This window comes from Chiloscyllium plagiosum, unplaced genomic scaffold (genome assembly GCF_037043375.1).
Source record: "Chiloscyllium plagiosum isolate Xiang-an unplaced genomic scaffold, Cpla_swu_hap1 HiC_scaffold_21, whole genome shotgun sequence".
Lineage (NCBI taxonomy): Eukaryota > Metazoa > Chordata > Chondrichthyes > Orectolobiformes > Hemiscylliidae > Chiloscyllium > Chiloscyllium plagiosum.
Genome location: NW_028270159.1, coordinates 86,505,911 through 86,523,625, shown reverse-complemented (window position 1 = coordinate 86,523,625; position 17,715 = coordinate 86,505,911).

Genomic DNA, 17,715 nt, shown 5'->3' with positions numbered 1-17,715 from the left:
GCTGAATTTTGCTTGTATTATTTAGACACAGTTTTTGTTTAAACAGTTAGCTTTAGAGGGATGGCAGTGAAGGCAGTGCAATGTTCCTCCTGCAACATGTATGAGGTGAGGGATGCCATCGACGTCCCTGCCGATTACACTTGCAGGAAGTGCACCCATCTCCAGCTCCTCCAAGACCGTGTTAGGGAACTGGAGCTGGAGTTGGATGAACTTCGGATCATTCGGGAGGCAGAGGGGGTCATAGATCAGAGTTATAGGGAAGTAGTAACTCCAAAGATGGCAGATAGATGGGTTACAGTGAGGGGGACTGGGAGGAAGCAGCCAGTGCAGGGACCTCCTGCGGCCATTCCCCTCAAGAACAAGTATACCGTTTTGGATACTTGTGGGGGGGATGACTTACCAGGGGTAAGTAACGGGGCTCAGGTCTCTGGCACGGAGCCTGTCCCCGTTACTCAGAAGGGAAGGGTGAAGAAGAGCAGAGCAGTAGTAATTGGGGACTCGATAGTTCGTGGCACAGATAGGCGGTTTTGTGGGAACGGGAGAGACTCACGTTTGGTATGTTGCCTCCCAGGTGCAAGGGTACGTGATGTCTCTGATCGTGTTTTCCGGGTCCTGGAGGGGGAGGGGGAGCAACCCGAAGTCGTGGTCCACATTGGCACCAACGACATAGGTAGGAGGAGTGCTGAGGATGTTAGACAGGCTTTCAGGGAGCTAGGTTGGAAGCTTGGAGTTAGAACAAACAGTTGTTGTCTCTGGTTTGTTACCCGTGCCACGTGATAGAGATTCGAGGAATAGGGAGAGAGAACAATTAAATGCGTGGCTTCAGGGATGGTGCAGGAGGGAGGGGTTCCAGTTTTTGGATAACTGGGGTTCTTTCTGGGGACGGTGGGACCTCTATAAACAGGATGGTCTACACCTGAACCTGAGGGGAACCAGTATCCTTGGGGGGAGGTTTGCTAGTGCTCTTGGGGGGGGTTTAAACTAACTCGGCAGGGGCATGGGAACCCAGATTGTAGCTTCAGGGTGCAGGGCCTGGAGTGTAGGGAGGTGAGGAACATGGCATCAATTTCCAAGGAGGGTGCCTGTAAACAGGGAAGTGGCTTGAAGTGTGTATACTTCAATGCAAGAAGTATACGAAATAAGGTAGGTGAACTTGCAGCGTGGGTTGGTACCTGGGACTTCGATGTTGTGGCTATTACGGAGACATGGCTAGAACAGGGACAGGATTGGCTGTTGCAGGTTCCGGGATTTAAATGTTTTAGTAGGGTCAGAGGTGGGGGTAAAAGAGGGGGAGGTGTGGCATTGCTTGTCAAAGATAGTATTACAGCGGTGGAAAGGACGATGGATGAGGACTTGCCATCTGAGGTAGTTTGGGCTGAGGTTAGGAATAGGAAAGGTGAGGTCACCCTGTTAGGAGTCTTTTACAGGCCTCCTAATAGTCCTAGAATCATTGAAGAAAGGATTGGGAAGGTGATTCAGGAGATGAGTGACAGTAATAGGGTGGTTGTTATGGGGGACTTTAACTTTCCTGATATTGATTGGGAAAGCTATAGCTCAAGTTCGTTAGATGGGTCAGTGTTTGTTCAATGTGTGCAGGAGAGTTTCCTGACACAATATGTAGACAGGCCAACAAGAGGTGAGGCCATACTGGATTTGGTTCTGGGTAACGAACCAGGCCAGGTGTTAGAATTAGAGGTAGGTGAGCACTTTGGGGATAGTGACCATAATTCGGTGATTTTTACACTCGTGATGGAGAGGGATAAGTGTGTACTACAGGGCAAGAATTATAGCTGGGGTAAGGGAAATTATGATGCGGTGAGGCATGACTTAGGATGTGTGGCTTGGAAAAGTAGACTCCAAGGCAAGAGTGTAAATGATATGTGGAACTTGTTCAAGGGGCAACTATTGAGTGTCCTTGATAATTATGTACCTGTCAGGCAGGAAGGAAAGGGTCGTGCGAGGGAGCCGTGGTTTAATAAGGAATTGGAATCCCTTGTTAAATGGAAGAGGGCGGCCTATCTCAAGATGAGACGTGAAGGTTCAATTGGGGCGATTGAGAGTTATAGGGTAGCCAGGAAGGACCTGAAGAGAGAGCTAAAAGCAGCAAGGAGGGGACATGAAAGGTCCTTAGTAGATAGGATTAGGGAAAACCCTAAGGCTTTCTATAGGTATGTTAGGAATAAAAGAATGACTAGGGTAGGAATAGGTCCAGTCAAGGATAGTAGGGGGAAGTTGCGTGTGGAGGCGGAAGAGATTGGGGAGACACTGAATGAATACTTTTCTTCAGTCTTCACTCAGGAACAGGGCATTGTTGTCGATGAGAATACTGAGGCACAAATAAGTAGAATGGATGGTTTTGAGGTATGTAGAGAAGAGGTGTTGGAAATCCTGGAAAAGGTGAAAATAGATAAGTCCCCTGGGCCTGATGGCATTTATCCTAGGATTCTCTGGGAAGCAAGGGAGGAGATTGCAGAGCCATTGGCCTTGATTTTTATGTCCTCTTTGTCTACAGGAGTAGTCCCAGAAGACTGGAGGATAGCAAATGTGGTTCCCTTGTTCAAAAAGGGGAGTAGGGATAGCCCTAGTAACTATAGGCCGGTGAGTCTCACTTCTGTTGTGGGCAAAGTCTTAGAGAGAATTTTAAGGGATAGGATTTATGCACATCTGGATAGGAATAATGTGATCAAGGATAGTCAGCATGGTTTTGTGAAGGGCAGGTCGTGCCTCACAAACCTTATTGAATTCTTTGAAAAGGTGACGAAGGAGGTTGATGAGGGGAAAGCGGTAGATGTGGTATATATGGATTTTAGTAAGGCGTTTGATAAGGTTCCCCATGGTAGGCTACTGCAGAAAATACGGAGATATGGCATTGAGGGTGAGTTGGAGGTTTGGATTAGGAATTGGCTGGATGGAAGAAGACAGAGGGTAGTAGTTGATGGCAAAGTTTCTTCATGGAGTGCCGTCACTAGCGGTGTTCCGCAAGGATCTGTTTTGGGACCATTGCTGTTTGTCATTTTTATAAATGACCTGGAAGAGGGGTTAGAAGGTTGGGTGAGCAAGTTTGCGGATGATACGAAAGTCGGAGGAGTTGTTGACAGTGAGGAAGCATGTGGCAGGTTACAGCAGGATATAGAGAAGCTGCAGAGCTGGGCAGAAAGGTGGCAGATGGAATTCAATGTAGCTAAGTGCGAGGTGATTCACTTTGGGAAGAATAACAAAAAGATGGGGTACTGGGCTAATGGTCGGATACTTGGTAGTGTGGATGAGCAGAGGGATCTTGGTGTCCATGTACACAGATCTCTGAAAGTTGCCACCCAGGTAAATAGTGCGGTGAGGAAGGCATATGGCGTACTGGCTTTTATTGGTCGAGGAATTGAGTTCCGGAGTCCTGAGGTCATGATGCAGTTGTATAAGACTCTGGTACGGCCGCATCTGGAATATTGTGTGCAGTTTTGGTCGCCATACTATAGGAAGGATGTGGAGGCATTGGAACGGGTGCAGAGGAGGTTTACCAGGATGTTGCCTGGTATGGAAGGAAAATCGTATGAGGAAAGACTGAGGCACTTGGGGCTGTTTTCACTAGAGAAAAGAAGGTTTAGGGGTGACTTGATTGAGGTGTACAAGATGATTAGGGGGTTAGATAGGGTCGACAGTATGAACCTTTTCCCGCGTATTGAGTCGGGTATTACAAGGGGGCATAGCTTTAAATTAAGGGGGGGTAGATATAGGACTGATGTTAGGGGTAGGTTCTTCACTCAGCGAGTCGTTAGTTCATGGAATGCCCTGCCAATAACAGTGGTGGACTCTCCATCTTTATGGGCATTTAAGAGGGCATTGGATAGGTATATGGAGGATAGTGGGTTAGTGTAGTTTAGGTGGGCTTGGATCGGCGCAACATCGAGGGCCCAAGGGCCTGTACTGCGCTGTATTCTTCTATGTTCTATGTTCTATGTTCTATTACAGGAATTTTATGGAAGCATTGGAAAAGGTGCAGTGGAGATTTACCAGGATGTTGCCTGGCCTGGAGCGAGAGTCTTATAAGGAAAGGCTGAGAAACTTGAGTCTGTTCCCATTGGAGAGAAGAAGGCTAAGAGGGGATTTGATAGAGGCATACAATGTGATCAGAATATTAGATAGGGTAGACAGTTAAAGCCTTTTTCCTCAGATGATGACATCAGCTTGTACGAAGGGGCATAGCTACAAATTGAGGGGTGACAGGTTTAAAACTGATGTCAGAGACAGGTTCTTTACTCAGAGTGGTAGGAGTGTGGAACTCCTTGCCTGTCAATGTTCTTACCTCAGCCACGTTAGGGGGATTTATACAATCCTTGGATAAGCACATGGATGATGATGGAACAGTGTCGGCGGATTGGCTTAGATTAGTTCACAGGTCAGTGCAACATCGAGGGCAAAAGGGCATGTTCTGCGCTGTATTGTTTTATTTCTATAAACCTTACATCTTCCCCACTTCAGTAACGACACGCAGTCACTACAGCCCTCTTTATCTCTGCACCTCCTTCACCCACTTCATTCTTCTCTATCTACGTAAATTCCTCCAGCCGCTCTACCCCTCCTCACCTCTGTGAACTTCATTCATCATCGATGGTCTTCCTAACCTCTGTCTCCTCCTCCAGTCTCTCCACACCTCTCTATATCGCTGACATCCTCCAACATCTAAACCTATTCTTATGTGCATAACCGATACCAAAACATACATCTTCCAGCCCTCCAACCCTACTGATCTCTGTAATCTCCTGCAGTATCTTCAGTCCTTCCTATCACTGTGGCTTCCTTCATCACGTGTATCCTTCCATATCTCTCGACCCACTCTAACAATTACATACTACCCTCTCGCTATAAACTTCACAAGCTCCTCCATTCCTCCCTGCCTTTGGAAATACTTACAGCCCCTACAGCCTTCTCTAATTTTGTAAAGTCTTCCAGCACATACACCTGTCCGTATCTCGGTAATCGCTCTGTTTTTTTGCAGCTTCCGCACATCTGTAACACCCTCCTGAACCTATACCTCCATATCACTGTAACATTATCTAACCCGAAGCTCCTCCATATCTCTGTGAACTTTTCACAATATTCATTAACATGCATCTACAATCTTTGAGATGGCGAATCATACATATTCTGAGACCCATGGAGGGATATAATTTCAAATCATCTTAGTCCCAGCTACGTTGCCCCTTATCCTGAGATCCTATCATCATGTTTTGGATTCCCAGACCCACAGAAATAATTTCTCAGCATCGGCCCTATAAAGCTCTTTCCACTCAGAAGCGTTTGCTCCTCAAACAAATCACTTCTCCATTTGCTGAGACTCAAAAATATCGATTAAATCTATTCCAAACGCAGCAAGAGAAACTCAGATGCAAAACAGTGAAACATTTGTGCATTATTCATTGATAGGTATCAGACATTGCTGGGTGGGCCATCATTTATTGCCCATACACTTTTGTTCTGGACAAGGTGGTTGTGTGCTGCCCATGCAGCAGGGCCACCCACAATGTTAGGGAATGAAAGGCAGGATATTCATCAAGTGACACCCGCGAGACTGAGACATATTTCCCAGTAAAGATGGTCATTGACTTTATGTGCAACTTGCAGGGTTAGTGTTTCCGTCGATCTGTTGCCCTTACTACTTCAGATGATCAAGGCTTGAAAGGTGCTGTCGAATGGACTTTGATAAATGTCTGCAATGTACCTTGTATCTGGAACAAATTGCCCCCATTGAGGGTTGATAGCGGAAATAGTGAATGTTGTGGATGTTGTGGCAATCGAGCTGGACTACACATGTACCCTTTCTTATACACGGGCAGAATAGCTGTTCTAGATATGGTCTTAGCTACTTTTTGGCAATACAACTTCAATTTGTTATGATCAGTGACTCCATGTAATTTAATTGAACAATTATCTGCTGAAATGAGTTTGTAATTGGCTGCATGGTCGCCATGCCATTGCCACATGGAACACAATATGATCAGGACAGGATGTGGTTGTAGAGCGCTTTGCGCCTGTTCCATAATTTATGGAGATTATAACTGATTTGTTACATAACTCCTTTTATCTGCTTTTGGCCCAAATCGGTCATGACCCTTCATTCGCAAGAGAGTTTCTATCTCAGATATTCAGGTGCAAACAAAGAACGAAATAATACCAACCAAAACAGGGAACAAGATAGATGCTGAATGGATAATCTGAAAAGTGTCAACTCAGTGTTTACAACAGAAGGCTGTAGAGGCATAATTTGAATGATGGATAATGTCCTTCACTCATTGCCTTTACTTCTGTTGCGAATAGTTTCTTCAACAGAGACAGTTCTTCAGCTTTTCAAAGTAAGAACGAAATTGTGTTTGGCATACGTCAAGGAGGTTGCATAGTAAAAGTGGGAAATTCGGTGGAGGTAATAGTGCTCATTTGAAGGGGCAGTGAGAACAGTATGGGACTCTTTCACTCGAACAAAACTATAATTATGAATGTACTCAGATGGATTAAGTATTCATGAAAAGACAGGAAACAGAAGAATTTACAGTTAATTTTTGTGTGGGAATGTGTGCTGTGAGGAAGATGTAAATATTTATGAAAATGGAACGGCCTCCACGTGGGCAAGGTCATTGCAAATGACATATGATGCAGGAACGTGAAGTTATCCACTTTATTGGAGAAATTAATAGACATTATATTCCATAAATTGTAAAATGTTGAAAAGTACAGATATAAATAAAATCCAAAGTGTCCTTGCCTATAGGCTGCTAATGTCTAACTTACAGGTGCAGCAGGCTATTTGGAAAGACAGTGGAATGAGAACCTTTATTTTCAGAGGATGTAAGCATAAGGGGAGAGACGTCTTGCTTCAGTTGAATTGGAACTTGGTCAGACTGCACCCGGAGGACTCTGTGCGGTTTTGGTTATTTCTCTCCGTAATTATTTTATTGCCATAGAGAGAGGAAAAGGAAGGTTCAATAGGCTTCTAATTAGGACAATGCTATCAAAGGTGTCCATGAGAAACTTGGCCTATGTTCCCTGATGTTTCAAGGAATGAATATTATTTTCCTTGGAAGTTACAGAATACTGATTACATTCCTGCTTCTAAATAATTTCTGGCTCTTTGTGTACCATTTATAAATTCAGTTGCATTCCGAACTGTGTCTCACTCTAATGGGAGACAAGTTGTTGTTCTCCCAAACACAGGAATAGTAGCAGACTGGATAGCATAAGGCATAGGGACAGTAATATTTCCAGCAGCTCTCCGAGTATGTTCTGCCTTTCAGTTCAATCATGTTTGTTCTGATAGTACTCAACTCCACTTTCCTGCACTTTCCCCGTCACCTATGATTCATTGACTAAATAAAAATATATCTCTCAGCCTTGAAGATATTTTCAAAATCTTCTGTAATTGTTTCCCTCACTGATGTGAGACTTGGTCGTCTTTAGTTCCATTGTTTATTTCTATCGCAGTTTGTTGAAACGAAATTAGATGCCGACCTCTCCATCGCATCTCCACTCTGTTCAAAAGCACAATAAATAAATAAAGCTCAGAGCCTGTTATTTTCTCCCTTTCCTTTCATATTAATTTAAGATACAGCTCACAGATCTGGGGATTTGTCCAGCTTTTACTCTGCCAAAACTTCCAGTTCTTCCTTCCGGTCGCTATCAATCTGTTAAAGGGTCACACAGTCACTCTCCCTGAATCCAGGAACTCCTTTGCTCAAGTGAAGATGGATATGAAATACCTGTTTCACGTATTTTCTGTCTGTGTGCACAGGCTGCCTCCTTGATCACTCCTATTCCCCGTTCTTTCCCTTGTTATCCTCTTCCCCCGATATGTGGATGGAATATCTTGGGTTTCTTACTAATCATACCCGCTAATGTTTTATCACACCTCCTTTATTCTCTTCTACTGACTTCCTTAACTTCAGCGCTGCACTTTCTACATTCTTAGAGGGATTCCATTGATCTGCTCACTTTATAGCTGCTTTAAGCTACTCTTTACTTTGTTATTCAGCCCTGAATATTTGTATACGTCGGAGTGTGTCTGGGCTTGTTTTCGTAAAGTTGATCGTAGATTGTAAAATATTGAGCCCATACTCTCACCAATTCCATTTTGAGCATGGACACTCCTCCCTAATCCACGCTATTCGACGACAGCTTTACCCAGAAGTAAATGTCCCCAGACTACTTTGGCCAGATCTTATTTTCTAATAAACTGTCTCTCCATTCCAAAAACGTTATATTTAGAAAACTTTATTTGCCTTTTCCTTAAGGAACTTAAAATATATGATATTATGGTCATTTGTCCTGAGCTTCTCTCCCAATCCTGCCTCGAACATATGACTGGCTTCATTCTCCACATTAAGGTCCAGCAGTGCACTATCCCTTGTCGTGTCTTCTACATGTTGATATGAGAAGCTCTCAGCAATAAATTTCAACATATTTTTCCCCTCTTAAAAGAACGTGACTACCCCAATAATGTTGGATATTGAAAAGCATAAATAGAATTACCCTCTTATTGTTTTATACACGACAGTGATTGGTTACACAATAGCTCCTGTACTTTCTTCTAACTGGGCGTCTTAATATGACCCTACCAATGTATCTGTCATCTTTGTATTCCAGTCTCTATCCACGAAGCCTCAATTTGAAGGCCCTTCCACAACATCATCCCTCTTTACTGCAGTAATTGACTCCTTAATAAATAAAACCAAATCATGTCCAATATAGTTCCTGTACTACAGAATATTAAGTTGTCAATCCTGATCTGCTTCAACCATATCACTGATGGCAAAAATTTCACTCCATCCAAAGCACATCTGCCTATCTCTGTACGCTCCTACAGATCCTACGCACCTCCCAATTTCTGTATCCTAGTCAAGACCCTACACATTTCCCAATTTCTGTATCATCCTCCAGCCCCCTACAACTCTCCCTATCTCTGGAATCTCGTCCAGCCACAACAACGTTCCCTATCTCTGTTATCTCCTCCAGTCACTACACACCTCCCTTTCTCTCTAACATTTCTAACCCTCCACCCCAATTGATCTCCAGCACCTTCACCTCTTCCTGTAACTGAGGATTCCTGCAGCATGTACTTTGCTCCACAGGACTGGAACCCACTCTCGAAATTACATCCCTCCCTATCAGTATAAATACCTCAAGCTCCTCCAGTCCTCCCTATTGTTGTAAACTCTTCCAGTACCTACAGCCTTCTCTAACATCCAGCCCATAAACCCATCACTATCCAGGCAATATTTGTGTCCTGTTACAAACCCATGGAATGGAGATGTATTTCCGTGTCAGGGCCGTCATTGACTTTATGTGTCACTTGCAGGGGGTGGTGTTTCCATGGATTTGTTGCCATAGATATTGCAAATGGTCATGGATTGGAGGTGCTGTCAAATGAACTGCGGTAAATATCTACGATGTATCTTGTTGGATACACTGCTTCCATTGAAAGTTGATGGTGGAGGCAGTAAATGTTGTGGATTTGGTGGCAAACAAGGTGGACAGCAAATGCACCCTTCCTTATACAAGGACAGCATAACATATCCAGGTATGTTCCTAGATTTCTTTAGCAATATAAATTCATTATGTTACATTCAGCGACTTCATATAATTTAATTAAACATTTATCTGTTGAAATGAATTTGTAATTGGCTGCATGCTCACCATGCCATTGCAACATGGAACACACGACCATAGGAATAGGATGAGGTCGTTGAACCCTTTGCGCCTGTTCCACAATTTAAGGACATTTGTTACATAACTCCGTTTACCTGCCTTTGGCCCAAATCTGTCACAACCTTTCCTTCGCAAAAAGGTTTATTTCTCAGGTATTAAGGTGTAAACAAAGAATTAAACAATACCAATCAAAACAGGGAACAAGGCGGATGCCGGGGAGATAACCTGAAACGTGTCAACTCAATCTTGACTATAGAAGGCTGCTGAGGGTCAATTTGAATTCCGAGGGGATGTGCTTCATTCATTGCCTTTTCTTCGGTTGAGAATATTTACTCAGAGGAGATTGTTCTCCAACAAAGACAGTTAGATTGTTTTTCACAGAATGGAATAAAATAAGTAGATTGTGTTCAGGATGAGTCAGGGAGGATACAGAGGAAAGGCAGGATATTGGGTGGAGGTAATGATGTGTATTTGAAGAGCCTGTGAATGCACACTGGGCCTCCTGCACTCTAACAATTCTAGCATTACGAATCCACTCGACGGATTAATTATTAGGGAAAAGACAGTAAACAGAGTGTAGGACTTAGACGTAATTCTTTTGTGGGAATGTGTGCAGTGTGGAAGATGTAAAGATTTATGAAGATTGAACCGGCGTCCACATGGGCAGGATCCGTGCAAATATCATCATGTGGAAACAGAAAGTTATCTATTTTTTTGGATAAATTGATGTGCAGTATAATTCTTAAATCTTAAAACGTTGGAAAGTACAGTTTTAAATAAAATGTAAGTGTCCTTGTCTATAAGCTGCCGACGTCTAACATACAGGTGCAGCAAACTACTTAGAATGTCAGTGGAATGGGAACCTTTATTGTCCGAGGATTTCAGCACAGGAGGAGTGATGTCTTGCTTCAGCTGAGTAGGACCTTGGCCAGATTGTACGTGAAGGACTGTTTGCAATGTTGATTCCTTATCTCAGGAAATATATTACTGCCACAGAGAGATGGCAAGCAAGGTTCAATTGACTTCTTCCAAGGAACATTCTATCAAAGAGGGCCATGACAAACTCGATCTGTGTTCCCTAGTGTTTCAAAGAATGAGACTACACTTCATTGAAACTTATAAAATACTAATTGGATTCCTGCTTCAAACATATTTCTGGCTATCGGTGTAGCATTTATAAATTCCTAGAATTAGTCAGTTGCATTCTGAACTGTGTCTCAGAGAGAGGTTGTTGTTCCTGCGAACACAGGGATAGTAGCAGACCGAATACCATAAGGCATAGCAACAACAGTAGGCCCAGCAGCTCACCGAGTGTGCTCTGCCTTTCTGTTCAATGATGTTTGTTCTGATAATCCTCAATTCCATTTTCCTCGTAACCTTTGATTCATTGATTGATTAAAAATATGTCTCTCACCCTTGAAGATACTTAATGATCCAGGCTCAATAGCTTTCAGAACCTGCTACAATTGTTTCCCTCTCACTGATATGAGACTTGGTGGTTTTAATTCTCTCGTTTGTTTCTAGCACACCTTGTTGAACCTACATTTGATTGCATCTTGCTCCATCGCAAAACCTCTGTGGTAAAAGCACAGTAAGAAAAGAGGATCAGAACCTGTATTTTTTCCTTCTGTTCCCATATCTGGGGACGTGTCCACTCTTTTTATTCTGCGACTCTCCCCGATTCCAATAAGTCACTCTCTAAACTGAAGACTGATATGAAGGAGATATTTAACATATTCTCGGGATCCATGCACAGGCTGCCTCCTTTATCCCTTATATCCCCATTCTTTCCCAAGTTATCCTCTTCCCCTGGTATAGCGATAGAACACCCGCTGATGTTTTATCACACCCCATTTTTGCTTTTCTGCTATTACCTTAAGTTCAGTGTTGCACTTTCTACTTTCTTATAGGGATTCCATTGTTCTGCTCACTTTATAGCTGCTTTAAACATCTCTTTACTTTATTATTCTGCTCTCAATATCTGCAGATGTTCAAGGTCCTGTTGTCTCATTTTCCTTCATTGGATCTTAAGAGTGTAAAATATTGGGCCAATACTGTCATCAAATCCACTTTGAGCATGAACACCGCTCCCCACTCCACGCTGTTCGACTACAGTTTTACCCAGAATTAGAGTTCCACCATTTAAAAGGCATGTGGATGCATATATGATTAGAAAGGGTTTGGAGGGATATGGGCCAGGTGCTTACTAATGAGACTAGATTATGTTGGGTCCAAAAATAAACCATCCCTTGTTGCATCTTCCACATGCTCATACAAGAAGCTATCAGCAATAAATTTCAACATATTTGTTCCCTCTTAAAAGCACGTGACTACCCCAATAAATGTTGCATATTGAAAAGCTTAAGTAGAATTACCCTCTTACTGTTTTTATACACTACAGCGATTGGTTACACATTGGCTCATGTATTTTCTTCTAACTGGCGATCTTTGATATGACCCTAGCAATTATCTGTCATCTTTTTTATTCTAATCGCTATCCTCAAAGCCTCAGTTGAAGGCCCGTCCAAGATATTGTCCCTATTTACAGCATTAATTGATTCCTTAGTTAATAAAACAACAGCATCTCCTGCCTATAGTTCCTGTGCTACAGAACATAGAGTTGCCAATCCTGACCTCCTTCATCCACATCTCTACTGGCAGAACATGTCACAATTTCACGTGTCTATCTATTCCCTGACCACATCTGTCTGACATGTAATAATCCTCGCACCAAAGCAAAGGGCATCCAACCTGGAATATAACACCAGGAACAGTCTGTACCTCATCTGTACTTCATCATTTCTTGTTTTTAAATTGATGCATCAAATGCCACTTTCCTGAACTGAGCGATCACCTCCGCATACCATGAGTTTCTAGTGATTAATTTCCCACTCAGTTTGCAGGGGGACAGCCCTCAGTAATGGGCAGCGTTTACTCAGTCTCTCCGCAAGTGCATGTGCTCCCAACGATGCTGCTGGAGTGTGCAGGGTACCGGCTTGTGCTGACCCTTTGTGAACAATAATCACTCTCCTTCTGGTAGTTCAAACCTGCCTCTCATCATGTGGAGTTTCACACAGAAAATGTTGGTGTCTTCCTATATTTTCCATTCCATGATCCTCAGGATATTGGGAATCGCACTTGCTCAGGAAGACAGCACCATAGGTAGTCCTGAAATGGAAAGCAGTCAGTAAGTCAGTTGAACAGGCCATTATGGAGTGGACAAGCTCAGATGAAGCATAGACTGTTTCACCCAGATTGTGGATTCTCATCAATTGGTAAATGTGGGAGGGAGAGAGGTGTGTGGGTATCAACCTCTCTGGAAACGGAGCTGGGAGAAAAGAGAAACAAACAGTGACTATTCACAGCTGCCCTCGGAGAAACCTTAATCTCAGAACTACTACAGCTGGGGATTAGCACTTAATACATAAAACATACTTTGTTTTACTTTAGTAAATCTACAATAGTGATTAAGGTGAGGGTTTCTTTTTAATATGTCTCACAGTCTCTTGATTAAATTTTAAAATATAAAACGTAGATATTAAGTTATTCTGGAGTAGTGTTTTGTAGATCAGTAAGACTGTGCCTTTTCCTGGGTCTGTAAAATGTTAAGGTGCAGAGATAGCCATTCGTAGAGTGTTGTGCCCTTCCTGTCAGATGTGTGCGATGTGTTTCAATGATCCTGATGATTATGTCGGCAGGAAGTCGGGTTGCAAATCCCATTGGATCGCATGGATCGGTTGGAGCGGGGCAGTTAAAGCTAGTTAGGAATTGACAGGGGGTCAGTGAGCATAACACGTGGCAGTCTCAGGATGTTATGATACAGTAGATGCAGTCAGGTGGATGGGTTACCTCCACGAAAAGTAGGAGTGGTAGGCAGGTAATGCAGCAGGCTCCCGTAGCTGTCTCCATCTCAAACAAGTATACTGGTGTGGAAAATGTCGGGGGTAATAGACTCTCAAGTGATTGTCGCACTGACAGCCAAGTTCCTGGTACTGAGACTGGCGCCAATGTAATGAGAGGTATATCAGGTTCCAGATGATCAATCATGATAGGGGATTCTCTGGTATAGGGCACAGACTGCCGTTTGTGCAGCTGGCAGTGAGACATCAGAATGGGGTGGTGCCTCCCTTGTGCCAGTGTCAAGGATGTCTCCGAGAGGGAGCAGAATCTTCTCAAAGAGGAGAATAACAAGTGGGATGTCGTTTACGTTTGTACCAATGACATAGGAAGAGAAAGGATGAGGTCCTGATGAGAATATGGCAAATTAGCCAGGAGGTTTAATAAGTAGGTTCTCAAGGATAGTAATAAGTGGATCAGTCCTGGTTCCAGATGCTAGTGACAGTAGGAATAGCAGGATGGAGGAGATGAAGGAGTGGCTATGGACCTGGTGGAGGGGAGAAGAATTAATGTTTTTGAATCGTTGGAATCTCCTGTGGGATAGAATCGACCTGCCTAAGAAGGATGGATTGTACCTGCATTGGAAGGGAAGATTTGCGAGTGCTGCTTAGTAGGAACTGAATCAGTGAGGGAATGGGAGTAAACGCAAATAAATAGTGAGAAAACAGGTAAGTCTGAGCTTAACCTGTCAATGTAGGCAAGAGCAAGTCTCAGAATGAGGTCGGACCGAGCAGGGAAGGCAGATGAGCTCAGTGTATGGTTTTGAACATGGGACTTGGATATTATAACAATTACAGAGTCATTAGTAAGGGATGATAGGACCAGCAACTTAATGTTCCTGGGTTTAGATGCTATAGCAAGAATAAAAAGGGGGCAACATCAGAGGGTGTGACGTTTTGATGAGGGATAACATTACAGCTGGGCTTCAGGAGGACGTTCCTGGTCCCATATCCAGGCAAGTTATTTGGGTGGCACTGAGAAATAAGAAAGGGATGGTCACCTCCGCCCAATAATCAGTGGAGAATTGAGAAGTAAATTTACTGTTATCTGTTAGAGTGAAATGGTTGTAATGATAAGAGGTTTTAACTTTACCAACATAGCCTCTGAGTGCTGTCGTGTTAAGGGCTTGGATGGAATGGTATTTGTTCAGCGTGTACCAGATCATTTTGTGATTTAGTTTCCAGGATGTACCTACTAGGGAAGGAACAAAACTTGACCTTTTTTTTCCTTTATTCATTCCCACAGGATGAGGGTGTCACTGGCTTGTCCCAGAGGGCAGTGAACAGTCAACCACATTGATGTGGGTCTGGAGTCACATGTAGCCCAGACTAGGTAAGGATGGCAGATTCCTTATCTAAAGGTCATTATTGAACCAGATGGTGTTTTCTAACCAACAATTGACAATGGATTCATTGTCGTCATTAAATTCTTAATTCCAGATTTTTGTTAAATTCAAATTCCCCTATCTGCTGTGATGGGATTAAAACCCAGATCCCGCGATGGTTATCTGGGTCTCTGGATTAACTGTCTAGTGATAATATCACTAAACCATTACCACCTCTTCTCTTAGGAAATGAGGCAGGGTGAGTGACTGAGGTATCAGTGGGACAACACAACAGCACCAAAGATCCCACAGTATTTTGGCTCAGTGGTTGGCACTGCTGCCTCAACACCAGGCACCTGGGTTTGATCCCAGCCTCAGGTGACTGTCTGTATAGAGTTTGCACATTCACCCCAGGTATTTCCTCCAGGTGCTCCGGTTTCTTCCCACAGTCCAAAAATGTGAAGAATTGCTTCTTTAGCCATGGTAAATTGTCCATAGGGTCCAGGCGCAGTACATGAGGTTTACATGTGCAGGAAAATCTCTGCCTGATTTGAAGAGATCCTTTGGGGCATTGAACAGAGGTGATAGATGAGGTGTGGGCACAGGTTTTACATCTCCTGTGGTAGCAAGGGAGGGCGCTGAGTGTGGAGGGTGGGTTTAAGTGATGGTGTGGACCTAACAAGGGAGTCGAAGAGGGAATGGTCGATGCGGAATGCAGATAGGGGTGGGGAGGGAAATATATCCCTGGTGCTGGGGTCTGACTGTAGGTAGCGGAATGGCATTGGTTAATGCACTGTACCTGGAGGTTAATGTAGTGGAAGGTCAATACTGGGGATTGATATGCTTATTTTGGTTGAAGGGGTGGGGTTCAAGGGAGGATGTGCAGGATGTGGAGGACATGCATTGGAGGGCATTGTTGATCACGTGGGAAGGAACATGTGATCACAGAAAGCGGAAGCCTTTTTGGAATGTTCTGGAGGAATTGAGTACAGGACTATACTCGAGAATAATTAAGAGTTAAAAAAGGGAACATGAAATAACTCCATGAAATGGTTTAAGAAGAATCCAAAGATTATGCAAATGCATCACAGATAAAAGAATAACCACGCGAGAATAGGACCCCTTAAAATCAACAAGGCGGTCTATAGAACCACATAAGCTGGGAGAGATATTATGCACGTATTTCATGTATTTTGTTTACTGGAGAATGAAATGGAAGCTAGAGTGCTTGGAAAAATAAATAGTGATAACTTGATAAGTGTCCATATTACAGGGAAGGTGGTACTGGATGTCTTAAATCGCATCAAGGTGGATAAATGAGTGGGACCTGATCAGATGTATTTCAGAACTTTGTGGAAAGCTAGTGAGATGGTTGCTGGACTCCTCCTGAGATGTTTGTATCATCGATAGTCACAGGTGAAGTACTGGAAGACAGCTGCAATGATTTTAAAAGGTGGTAAGGAAAGACCGGGGAACAAGAGAACAGTGAGCCTTTTCATAGAATTTCCTAGAGAACCGTTTCCTAGAGTTATAGGATTTACATTTGTTTGGAAAGGTACGGCATGATTAGGAATAGTCAACTTGGCTTTGTATATGGGAAATTGTGTCTCACTAACTTGATTGAATCTTTTGAAGAAGTGAAAAGAAGGTTGAAGGGAGTCTGTGGACGTTAACATGGAACACAGGGAAAATCTAGCTATTTGGATACAAATTGGCTTGAAGACAGGACACAGACTGCGGTGATCAGGGGTTGCTTTGTGAATGGAAGCCTGTTAACAGCAGTGTGCCGCAAGAATCGATGCTGGTCTTTTTATATAAATGATTTGGATGTGAATATGAGGTATGGTGAGTAGGTTTACAGAAGACACCAAAATAGGTGGTATAGTGGGCAGTGAGGAAGTTTTCTTCAGTGTCGAACGGAATCTTGATCAGATGGGTTCATGGGCTAAGGAATGGCAGACAGTATAATTTACATAAATGTGAAGTGCTGCATTTTGGAAAGGCAAATTTGGGCAGGACTTATAACTTAATGGGAAGGTCCTGGAGAGCGTTGGTGAACAACGAAACCTTAGAGTGCAGGTTCACAGTTCCCTGGAAGTAGAGTCATGGGTAGGCAGGGTAGTGAAGGTACGCTTTCCACTATTGAACAATGCATGAATACAGAAGTTGTGATGTCATATTGTGGCTGTATAGGACGTTGATTAAAGCTCTTCTGGAATTCTGTTTTCCGCTCCAATCTCCCTCTTCGAGGAATGATATTGTGAAACTTGAAACATTCAGAAAAGTTTTGCAAGGACTTTGCCAGGGTTGAATGGTTTGAGCTATTGGGAAAGCCTAAATAGGCTGGGACTATTTTCCCTGGAGTGGTACAGACAGAGAGGTAATCTTGTCAAGATTTATAAAATCGTGATGGCCATGAATTAAGTGAACAGTCATTGTCACTTTCCCATGTTCGGTGGGTCCAATTACAACATTTAAAGGCATCTGATTGGGTACATGAAGAAGAAGAACTTTGAGGGATATTGGCCAGCTCCTGGCAAATGGGAATCCCGGATGCAAGAGTTCGACCGTAGAGTTTGTTTCTGTGTATTACATCTCTATGACACTAATAAATTAAAACTACGATAGGTTTCCCTTTTATGGAGATGTAGCACAATTTCAAATAATTCACCTTGGAGCTGAGAAAGTTAAGCAGTAATTTCGACCAGGAGCAGCTAGTTTTCAGGGATATTTCACTTACAGTGAGACCGAGAGAAATTATAAACTTTGTCACAATTTTTCGTAACTACTTTCATTGGCAAATAATA